Source organism: Camarhynchus parvulus, chromosome 5 (assembly GCF_901933205.1).
Source record: "Camarhynchus parvulus chromosome 5, STF_HiC, whole genome shotgun sequence".
Lineage (NCBI taxonomy): Eukaryota > Metazoa > Chordata > Aves > Passeriformes > Thraupidae > Camarhynchus > Camarhynchus parvulus.
Genome location: NC_044575.1, coordinates 22,606,976 through 22,617,967, shown reverse-complemented (window position 1 = coordinate 22,617,967; position 10,992 = coordinate 22,606,976).

The following is a 10,992-nucleotide window of genomic DNA, read 5'->3' as shown; positions in this document are numbered from 1 at the left end:
TATTAAACGTGTTTTATGCAGAGAGGCTTCTACTAAAGTGGCATGAAATGCCTCCATTCCATAGGCTGGAGGACATTTCTGCACTGACTTTTAGCACAGGAAATTGCCTAATAAGGACAGATATTTTGCACCAGCCTTACTGCACTCGGGGAATGCTGGGTTGCCAACATTATCAACCAGGTCCAAACATACAGTAATTGTAAGTGCACCAAGGCAATCTATATAAATAATTAAATTGATTCTCTGTATGCTGAATCAAAACTAAATAATATGCCATAAGGTTTCAGGACGAGCAGGAAGTCCAGCAATTTAATACTCTTCCTAGAAAAGAGGGCATCTCCATGGATGGAAATGCTCAAAGTGAGATAAAACACTTGTTTATCCCACTTGTATAGGAACATCACTAGTAACAACCATGCTCAACAGACTGATTTCTCACAATTGCATATAACTGGTATTTTATCCTCTGTTTGTAAGCACAGAGTCTTCTCACCTCTAAAGCAAGGCCTACTAGAGGTGATACTTTTGCCCCAGATCCTTGCAGTTGCCTTATTAGATGACTTACATGAAGAAAATAGATGAAGTTACAAAACAGTTGTGTAGTAGCAAACTGATTTCCAGAGGTATGTGATGTTAACTGCTACTCACAGAATGTATTTTAACCTTTAAAAATGCTTTTGAATTAGGGTGGAGATCCTTCTCCACAATGGAATTTTGAGAACTAGAGAAAAACCTGATGAGTTGAAGGATTAAGTTTTTGAAAGATTATTTCTGATAACATTAAACATTCATATGAATCCTTTCCCTCTAAGCATCACCTCACTCTGTGCAGTTTTTTGAAGCATTTCTTGCCCTACCTCTGGCCATTTGTTCTTTAAGCTATTTCTAACCACAAACTACCAAAGAAAAAGGGTTTCTTCTAGCAGCCACATCACAGAGAGGTCTCGTCACCTCAAACCTTGTTTGGTGCTTGGAAGGTAATTTTCCCCCCTACTAAAACCACAGAACATCAGTCATTCTGTAGTCCTTTAATCAGAAACAGGTGTTTACACAGATTCTGCTACTGAGTTTTCTTGCAACAGAAAGACAACACCTCTAAGCAAGGAATTCCCCTGTGTGTTCCATATTCTTCACAGTACTATGTTTTAGCATGGAACTTGTTTTTATCTAGGCCTAATATGGGTTGTAGATCTTGTATACCATCCTTTAACATTTTTTATCCATTGAGATGACATGGGTCTCTGACTGTGGAACCTGTGGGATCTGGAGGACAGTCCTCTCTTGATAACTGCTTGTTGCATGCACTCCTACTTAGTTGAAGATGTGAATTGAAATATCTTTGTTGCATATGTTGATATGAGAGAGTAGGAGGCAGAAAACGGCTGCTGCAAATTCTGGCTAAAAAGAATTTGTTACCTCTTTTTCTCACATGGACCTGCACCCTAGGGCCTTTAACAGTCTGACTATAGACTCTCCTGAAATATGTGCTCCCATTTCTACTGTGGTAGTGTCACTCACCCTTGTGATACCCACAGGTTTACTGGCATGACTATATCTGAATAAAGGTTTTTCCTCTCTGTGTGGGTATCCCTTCCCGGAGCTGATGCAGTTCGTACTTGCAAAAAAGGGCTTTTGACAGTTCAGCTTTCATGAGTTCCTGAGTTTTATGAACGAGCATCTGTACAAAGACTTTTCCTAGTGGGAAATGTCATAAAAATGTGATTAAAACATCAGTTTTAACTAGCTTCAATATATTGGCAAAGATTTTCAAGCATAGACTAGACTCCATCCATATCAGAATGGAGAAAACCACTTCCATTTGGAGGAAGAGAAAATTTCATGGGTATTTTAAGAACTATTATGATATGCAAGCACTTACAGAAATGAAAAGCATTTATTTTTTCATTTGATTAGTAACTTTTAAACTCTCCATAAAACAGAATTCGGCAAAGAATAAAATCTCTCTTTGGAAATTTATATGGCTTTAAGATCTGTTCACATGCCAGCTGCATTTTATTACTTACTGTATTTGGGAAAACTTGTTTGGGTTTTAAGGCATTTTGAAATAACTATAAGATTTTATATGGTTTTTAATGATCTGCATTCTGTGGGCAACAGATTTTCAACTTACACATTTCTGCTCACTTATTGTCATCCAGTTTCTCAAAACCTTAGTATCATTTCAAGCGATTAACATGGAAGACTGTTTTAACACCATCTACTTTTGAAGCCTATATCCAGTGTACATCCTACCTACAGTCAGCAGCACCAGTAAAGTGAAGGTAGAATCGTCTATCATCCCTTCATAAAGAGCCTAGAGTCCAATAGAGGTTACCTTCCCTCTCACCTCCACCCCCCCCCCCAAAAAAACCAATCAGATACTTTAATGGTAAAATTAAGTTATAAGGTTAAGGTGAATCTGTGATTCAGCTTGAGAAGAATATATTGTAGAGAAAAATGCTGGTGGTGGAGGCTCAATACACCTGGTATTGCTTTTAATAGGGCATCACTTCAGACTGATTCTATTCTGATGCCATGGAATTCCCATTTGCAGCTGGAGACCTGAGCTATACCTTCAGTTTAATCTGAAAAGAATCCAGTTTATGCATCCTAATACTGCTTTGTCGATCTACATTCACCATTGTCAGGATTCTTACCCTGAGTCTGTAGTGACCTCTGACAAGTTGTGTCAGAGATATCTTTGCTGTGTGGAGCTTGATTTGGATATTTAGGCAGCAGCTCTTTCCTGAGAGCTCAGCTGTACCTAGTCTTGCTCTCCTAATGTAAATAACACTTTCCAGACTTGCATCTTATTAGGATTATACCCCTTAGCAATCTCTCAGAATTCTAAAGAGAACCACACTTTTCACAAATAAATGTTCTTAGGTAGCTGGTGGGTTTGTAGCTGTGCTTCTGGCTCTCTGCCACCATTTTGACAAGGACTTGCCTGGAATGTTGCACAGACAGAGGAACTGAAGTACTGGGAGCCAGTGCTGCCTTCCATCCTCCCCATGGATGTTTGGCTGCATAGGAGGTGAAGCATGTATGCAAGCCCAAAGGTCACAGCTTTTTGTATGTGACTAGGGAGGTGTGTGTATGACACACTCAGGAGTATGTTATCTGTAGAAACTTTTTACCAATTAGAAACATTGTGTTTTAATTAATTAAAATTCATTCTTTTGTAACCTCAGACAGTCTTTACTAAATAAGTCACATGCAGTTAGATTATTCAGTCTCCATTTTTACTTTTTTGCCTGTGATTTTTTTCAGGTGTCTTGAAATCTGCAGGGTTTGGTAAAAAGCTGAAATCCTTACCTAATCTGGTAGAAAAAATTAACAGCCTAGAGATAAGTAGCTCCATCTTAAGCTCTACCTTTCTTTAGGAGCAAAGTTAGCTTACTGCTTTGACAAATGCTTCATCAGCCAGGTAAAGACTACAGGCCCATTGAGGGTGTTGATGGATTTTTGTTTGATTGCAGTTGTTTTGCTCTATTTTTTTAGTACTATGTTTTTTGCAAAGTTGTTCTGCTAACAATATGTGGGCTGATACTTTATTTCCTCCCTCCTCTTGCTTGCATGACTGTGGCTATTGGTCCTCTAATGTTGCAATCTTTTTATTTTAATGCAAGCAATTTGCTATATCTACAGTACAGTGGGTACTGTACTGAACTCTAGTTAATTTTTTTTGTTGTGCCAACAGTATTACATCAAACATTGAACAATTGCATAACATTTGCACATTAAAGAAACAAATATTAGGGGGGAATAGCTGTGTGGAGGGTCTTAAAGGACATCAAAATTTGGTTTTGATCTGATAGTTTAAAGGAAAATAGTGGAGAAATGCAACAGAAAGTTTTTGAATAGTGATTTGATCTCCCCCTTAGAATGAAGAAAGGAGAGAAAGCAAAAAGAATCTGAAGCCAGGAACACCAGACAGAAGGAGACTGTTGTTTTCCAGGTCATTGGTGGGCAAGAGTTTAAGCAGTGAAAGGAAAGTAAAAAATATTCCTCTTACAGGTGTTCTACAAGAGGAAACTGCACATCCTTGATAAAGCCTGGTTGTGTAGATTGGCATAATGTCAGAGACAACCCTCAAGGACAGCAAGCTTTACAATAGCTTTGCTAATAGAAAGAGGGAGAAGGAAAACTGAGAGGTTTTGTTTTGACCATATTATATTAGTGGTTGTATTTTAAAGGATGTTACAGAAGAGTAAACTAAGAGGTATGTATCTTGGAAAATGAGAAGAATGAAATTATCTTCCTGTTTTAGGAGAAGAAAGAGTCACAAATCTGAACAAATTAACCATGTGGAGAGCCTAAGGTGTTATGACAAGGATTTCAGTGCCATGGCAGTGGGGTGCAGGGGAGCAGAATGCTTTGAATGCAAAGTGCTTGTATATGGCTGAGGAGGAAAAAGGGAAAGAGGAACTTGGGGTATCTTCATTTGTAGGACTGGATCAATTCACAATAATTACCAGAAGGAGTTAAACATTTTCTGGGGTTAAAGTGAATCAGAATCTGCACACCATGTGCTGGAAATTCCCTAAATGATTTCAGTGGTCATTAAGAAAAGGGAAATGGTTCTTTTCTGAGTAGGAGATGATAGGAGACAGAGGAGTAGACACCAAAACAGAGCAATGGCTGAGTATTTATAACTCAGATTTACCCGACTCCTGCCAGCTGAGAAGGGGACAAACTTTCTAATGGCTTTTTCTGTTGAGTGGGGGTCTTGCTGGTAACCACTGTGACCCTCTGTAACTGGTAACATGAGAGGCTGAGATACTTACAGTTCTACTAGAAATATTACATGCAGTTATGTACAGCATGGGCAAATACACATAAAGCTGCTGATAAAATACGCTCTACTGATGAATGAGGCTTCCACTCTTCTGCAGTGACCTTATTCCCTCTCCCATGCCCCTGGACTTACTCAAGTTTCTTGTCTCTTCAGTCACAGACCTCACTCATATACAAAGCCTTTAAAATTTAATTAAAGTACTGGATTGTGTATTTTAAACACTGACAAAAGTTAGCATAGTTTACAGTTGCAGCATGCTGTTACCAAAGCTGTTGTTTTCCTTTAATTCAGTACTACAGAATAAACTTAGTTTAACCAGCAAAAGTATTGTGTTTAGACCTATATTTTCCAGTCAGTATTTAGGGATTTTTCAGCTCATGATCTGTAGGCCTTTGCAAGTCAATGAAGCATTTCTGAGGAATTGGAGAGAAATATAAAAAATAACACTCTTTTCAGTGGGCTTAAGCTGGCCATGTAAAATGCATACATGCTTGCACCTACATAGATGAATTTCAGAGATCTGCAAGTAAGAATATTTTTTAACTCTGAGATCTAGAAGTGCCTCTTTATTTTATTTTATTTTATTTTATTTGTACACTTTTTCTTCTGAGTACCATTTGTCTCCAGCCAAGATCTTGCCATCATCCCCCAGTCCATAATGGGCTGTAGGATTTCTGCTGTGGTGAGAAAAACTAGAACATGTCTGTCCCAAGAGCTTCTCCAGTAAACCAATGGCAAAGTTGTCATGGAGTAGCAGGCAGAGTGCAAGGACTTCAAGAGTGCTGGTGCTGTTTATCTCACTACCCCAATCCGTGGTGTTTCCTCTGTCCTGCTCCTGCTCCTTCCCCTTGCTTCTGCCTGCTTTGCTAGGAATCTCTCCTTGATGCCATGACTAAAGAAAGCTTTTTCACTGTTTCATTCCTGATAATTCCTGTAATCATAATCTTTCTGAACAGCATTCTACTCCCCTATCCACCCTGCCTCTTGTGGAGACTGAGGTCTGCTGTCTGAGGAATTTTAAAGATTCTTCAAAAAGGAAAATCTTAATATTGCTTTTTTGTTCCACAGCTATTGTTCTGGTCATGACATCACTTAGCATGCACAGTGCAGATTCCTGTCAACCTAGAATCACCCAGTACTACTGCCCACCCTGCCACAGTTTAACCTTCCAGAGGCTGTCGCTTTGTGCAGAAGTTTTTTACTTTGTATTTAGGAGATTGGATTTCCACTTTCAGCTTATGCTACATAGCTATGTATATTTAGTGGAAAATTCTGCTTTGAACTGAATTTTTTTCAATATACAGAGCATCTTGGATGTTTTGGAATCAAAACTATGATGGTGGGTACAGAATTTAGAGCAAATCCGGCCTGCAATGAAACACAAACCCACAGCAGTAGCTGCGGGACTGAGCTCACCATGTCGTTTCCAAACAAGCTGACAGCAGTAGGAATCGTGGTTTATAAAAAGCTGCCAGCAGTGCTGAGCTGGTGAAGAGAAAGAGGAAGCTACAACGGGAAAGAGAAAAACATCACAACCAAAGGCAACTTCACTTCTCTGCCTTTACTGTTTTTAAATAGATTTGGCTCGAAGTTGCTGTTGAGGGTGCTGTAAAATCTTACAAACTGATCCTCACAATGTTTATCCCTTTCTGAATACCACCTGCAAATCTCACCCATGTTCAAGGGGTCTCCTCTGTGTTTTTCGTGCATACGTGTGAGAATCTAAGTTTGTGATTAGGAATACACACCATGTTACTGAAGCTATTGCTCAACAGCATGCCAGTAACTAGAAGTTTACTAGAACAGCTTTTGCCATTTCACTCCCCTTCACACGATATGCTGAGCTGTTCTCCTGAGATTGTTTCCTGATGTTTACATCCACTTCATTTCGTGGATTAACTTCATTATTCTCCTCGTCCTATGAAGCATTAAAAACTGCTTCTCATCCTCAAACCACCAGTACCAGAAAATCATCCAAGGCACTATTGACAGAATTGTCTTGCATTGGGCGTGAGGACTGTGGGAAGGTGTCTTGAAGAGCTCATCTGGGGAGTGGGACACAGGCTTACTGCTTCCACTTTGGTTGCTACAAGTGCTAAGCTAGGATGGAAGATACACTGCATCAAAATGGGAGTTAAAGGTAAACTCAGAAAGATGAGAAATAATGTGAGAAAGGCTGATGCTTAAAATTAGTTGCATTAGCGACTCCTTTATTTTGTGTCATTCTGGGTTCATATCTTTGATTCTGTGTATTTTAGTTGAGGTGGGATTGGCTTTTTGTAGAGCTAGTCAAAAGAAAACATTGCAGAGGGAAAGACATTAGGGGCTTTGCAGGTGAACTGCATTTTGTGTTACACCATATAGTTCTTGAAAGAAGGACCTGGCAGAGTCTCTCTGCATGCTTACTGCTCTGAATCTGAACACAAAGAATCAAAACAAAAGCCATACAAAAATGTCAGAGTCTGTTTTTAGTGGCTGTGCTAGTCCTAGGGAGGGGGCTGCCATTGGCATGCCCTGGAAGAATTGAGCATGATCTGTGAGGATAAACTGAGCATAATCAATCTGCAATCAGTCTGTCAGTGGGAGGCAAAAGGCAGCGACAGAGCACATGACTCCTGTGATTTCCCAGCAGCAAAATGCTGAGCGTAGTTGTAAAGGGTTAAGTGCACAAAAATTATAATAATTATTTCTTTTCCTTCATCATTGCTTTTTGGCTGCAAATGGATGAGTACATTTTCTTGCAGGGCCTGAGGTATCAGGATATACTAGGGTGTTTTTAGCTCTGGTTCCAGAGCCCTTTATATTTAGCAAACAGCTATGAGTGGGTACTGGGATCTGCAGTGCTTTTTTTCTTATTCTTGCTGAAATATTAACATCAAATCTTCAAGAGAGTCAACGCTAAAATTACTTCTTTTCACAAGCTACTTATAGGTGATGTAAGAATGGCCTAGTAAAAAATTATCATCTTCCTCTGAATCTCCTTCAGAGAACAATTCCCATTTTTTCCATTCCCATTTTGTAGGAGGTCAGAAGAGACCAGGCTTTTCTTCATGGCCAGTTTGTGTGGGCTTGCAGAGAGACACTGTGTAGCTCCCCTTCCATCCAACAAATACACTTCACTCTTCTACAATGTGCACAGGCCTGGGATCACTCCCAGTTGCCTTTCTCCTATCATGGAAAGAAAGTTTTATAAATATTTTTCTGTTTATTCTTGTGATCCTATCTGTTCTTAGAAAGATCAAAACTGAATGCTATTGTTGTACTTATAAAACAGTCATAGTTGAGACGGAGACAATACAAAGCAACACACTCAATTTTCAGAAGGCTTCAAGCCTGTTTTTATTCTAGCATGCATGCTTTTTATACATTCTTACAAAACTCTTAAGTTTACACTTTAGTCATTGGTCACAAAAGACAAACAAAGTGCTTATTGGAATAGGCAGTGACAGGTTTCTCTTATTTATCCTTCTCTTTTTCTTGGTTTCTATGTCAACGACCTTGCTAGAAAATTCTTTCAGAGGTAAACATGGATCCTCTTATCAAACTTCTCTCTGGCTTAGAGGAGTCACTGTAAAACCTCTTCCACATAAAACTATTATTCCTGAGACAAGGATATTTTACAGATCTTTCAGGGTCAATCGTCATCAATGTCCTAGACAGACTTTCAAAGAAGTAAGGGCAAATTTTTCACCTTGACCACCAAGTACTCTATCAGGCTTGGTGTTGGGAATGGCACTGATGAAAGGTGCTTGGCTGAAATATGAAAAATAACCCAAATCAGGAAGTCATTACTAGCCTGTTTCGACAAAATTAAATGTAAAACATTTTTCAGTGGTTTTTTTTTCAGTAATATCTTAATCCATCCCAAATTAATTTTCAAAATCTTTATTCTTTAGTCCTTAAACAATCAAGACTTAACTTTTGAAACTAAATATCTTAGCCTGTAGTTCTAAGTTTAAAAGGCATTACATTTTTATTAAACCTGATTGATGTTTATTTTCCTATAAAGAACCACTTCCAATTTGGAAATCTGATAAGTAGAATTTGTCAAATCTGTGATAGTCCATTTATTTACAACTCTTTCATCAAAAATTGGTCTTGTTGCTGTCACTCTAGAAAAGGCAAGTTGTCCAAACATAATTTCTCTTGAGAGATCCTCCTCATAGTGTCATCTTGTGACAATAGGGCCTCATAAAAGAGTAACTAAAATAATGGGTAATTTAAATGTCAGGGAGTTTACAGGGATTTTCCTCAAAACTTAATTCCTAAGTGTTAGGATACTAAACACTCACCTTACATAATAAGGGCCTTTTATTTTCAGAATAAGACCACATCATTTAGAAGGCCCACAGTCAGACCCCACAGTGCAGCAGCATCTTCAAGATCCTTCAGACAAACAGGTACAGCTGGGCACTAAAGCACTAAAAAGAAACTTCAGCTCTGCCACGGGCCTGGCCATGCCACTGTATGTCACAGACCTCCCCCAGGCATCATTTTAAGATTTCTGCACAGTAATATTTTATTCAGGGAAGACATGCTTTGTGACAGTCTAAATCCTTGAACATTTTCTCACAAATCCTGTCAGCCATCAGGACCTTCCTCTTCTTTTAGCATTTTAGCACACTCCACTCAGGCTAAAACTGTTTTCTCAGCCTGTCTTAGATGAATTACATTTACATTACATTACTTTGAGCTTTGACTGACAGATTAAATGCTAGATTTTGCCAGAGATATCTTCTAGAATCTGTAGTGGAGTGCTCATCATCCTAGCAGTCAGAAATTGCTAATTTGTCATTAGGGAATCCACGTGGAAACGGTATGAACAAAACATCTGAAATAGTTTTAATGTGATTACATACTCCTGTGGTTTCTGGTTTTGTGTGCATGGCTCCCCAAGCCTCTTTCTTCCTTCACATTTGTTATGTGCCTTGTACCAATGAGATGTTGGAACATATGGCTATAAAGACAAGGTACTGGTTTTCTTTATTTTTCTTCCAGCTATATAAGGATAAAGGACACACAGTTCAGTTCCAATTGTTCAGTACCAATTACAGGACAAAAAAACTAAGGCCTTTCACACATACAGGTTTACTACAAATGTATTCTATGCTCACCAGCCTTGCACAGATGAGGAATATTGTTTCTTACAACAGAACTTCTCTGGATAGTGATAAATCACTAGATTAATTATCTCTAGATTTTCTGCATATGTTTCAGGGGACCATGTTTATTTTAGTTGACTGGACTGGAAATGCAAAGTATTTTTTTAGTAATTTTCCCCATAGGTCCAGTTTCTTCGAATTACATAAAAAATATTCAGAAAACAATCAGAAAACATACCAGTAACAGTTTTTTGCTAAACTTTGCTACTCCTTTCTTAGTTTGAATTGGCTTTGGTTGTATCTGTCTCCAACACTTGCTTAGGTTCATATATAGAAGGGAGTCAAAGAAGTTTGATCCAGGCCAAGAAGATTTTTTTAATAGTTTCTTATTATAATGATGAGAGAATATTACATGTTTTCCCAGTTTGATGAGGAAAGGAATGCAAAAAGCAGGAGTGAAAACAAGAAGAAGAACTTTTTGAAGTAGTAGTATTTTTATGGGCCTCTTACACAAGAACAGATCTTGTTCTACATATTCCAAACCATTTTGTCCAAATTTAAAATCTTGTAGATTTGATATACACCCACAGCCTTGGTCCTGAGCAGACAAAAGAGGTTACTGGGAAAATGAGTATTGGGCCCTGCATTCCTAATTACTTATTTTTGAGTTATCATCCAGCCAAGCCCTGCAACTTCTCACTAATATGTTCTTCTATGCAATGACACAAATCTTTTAAATTCTGGCAAATGCTGTCACCACCTCTTTAACAAACTTAAGACTTATCTAACTGATAGCTGTAAGTTCAAGCTTGCATTTGCGCTTGTGCCTGCTGAACCCCTAAAGTGTTCTGTGAAAGGACAGGACTGCAGAGCGGCAGTGCCTGTACTCTGCTGATGATTACCTGTATGGGAAAGAGTTTGGTTCTGGAGTGTCCAGCACTGCATTATTGCCCTAGAATTCCCACATACCAAACTTTGCTACTGCTGTTTCAGTTGATGTTATCAGTCTGTGTTTATCAAGCCTTGAAAGGAGAGCGGGATTGTTTTTAGTTAACCTACTCAGGGGTTTCTGTGGAGCACAAACCATGGACA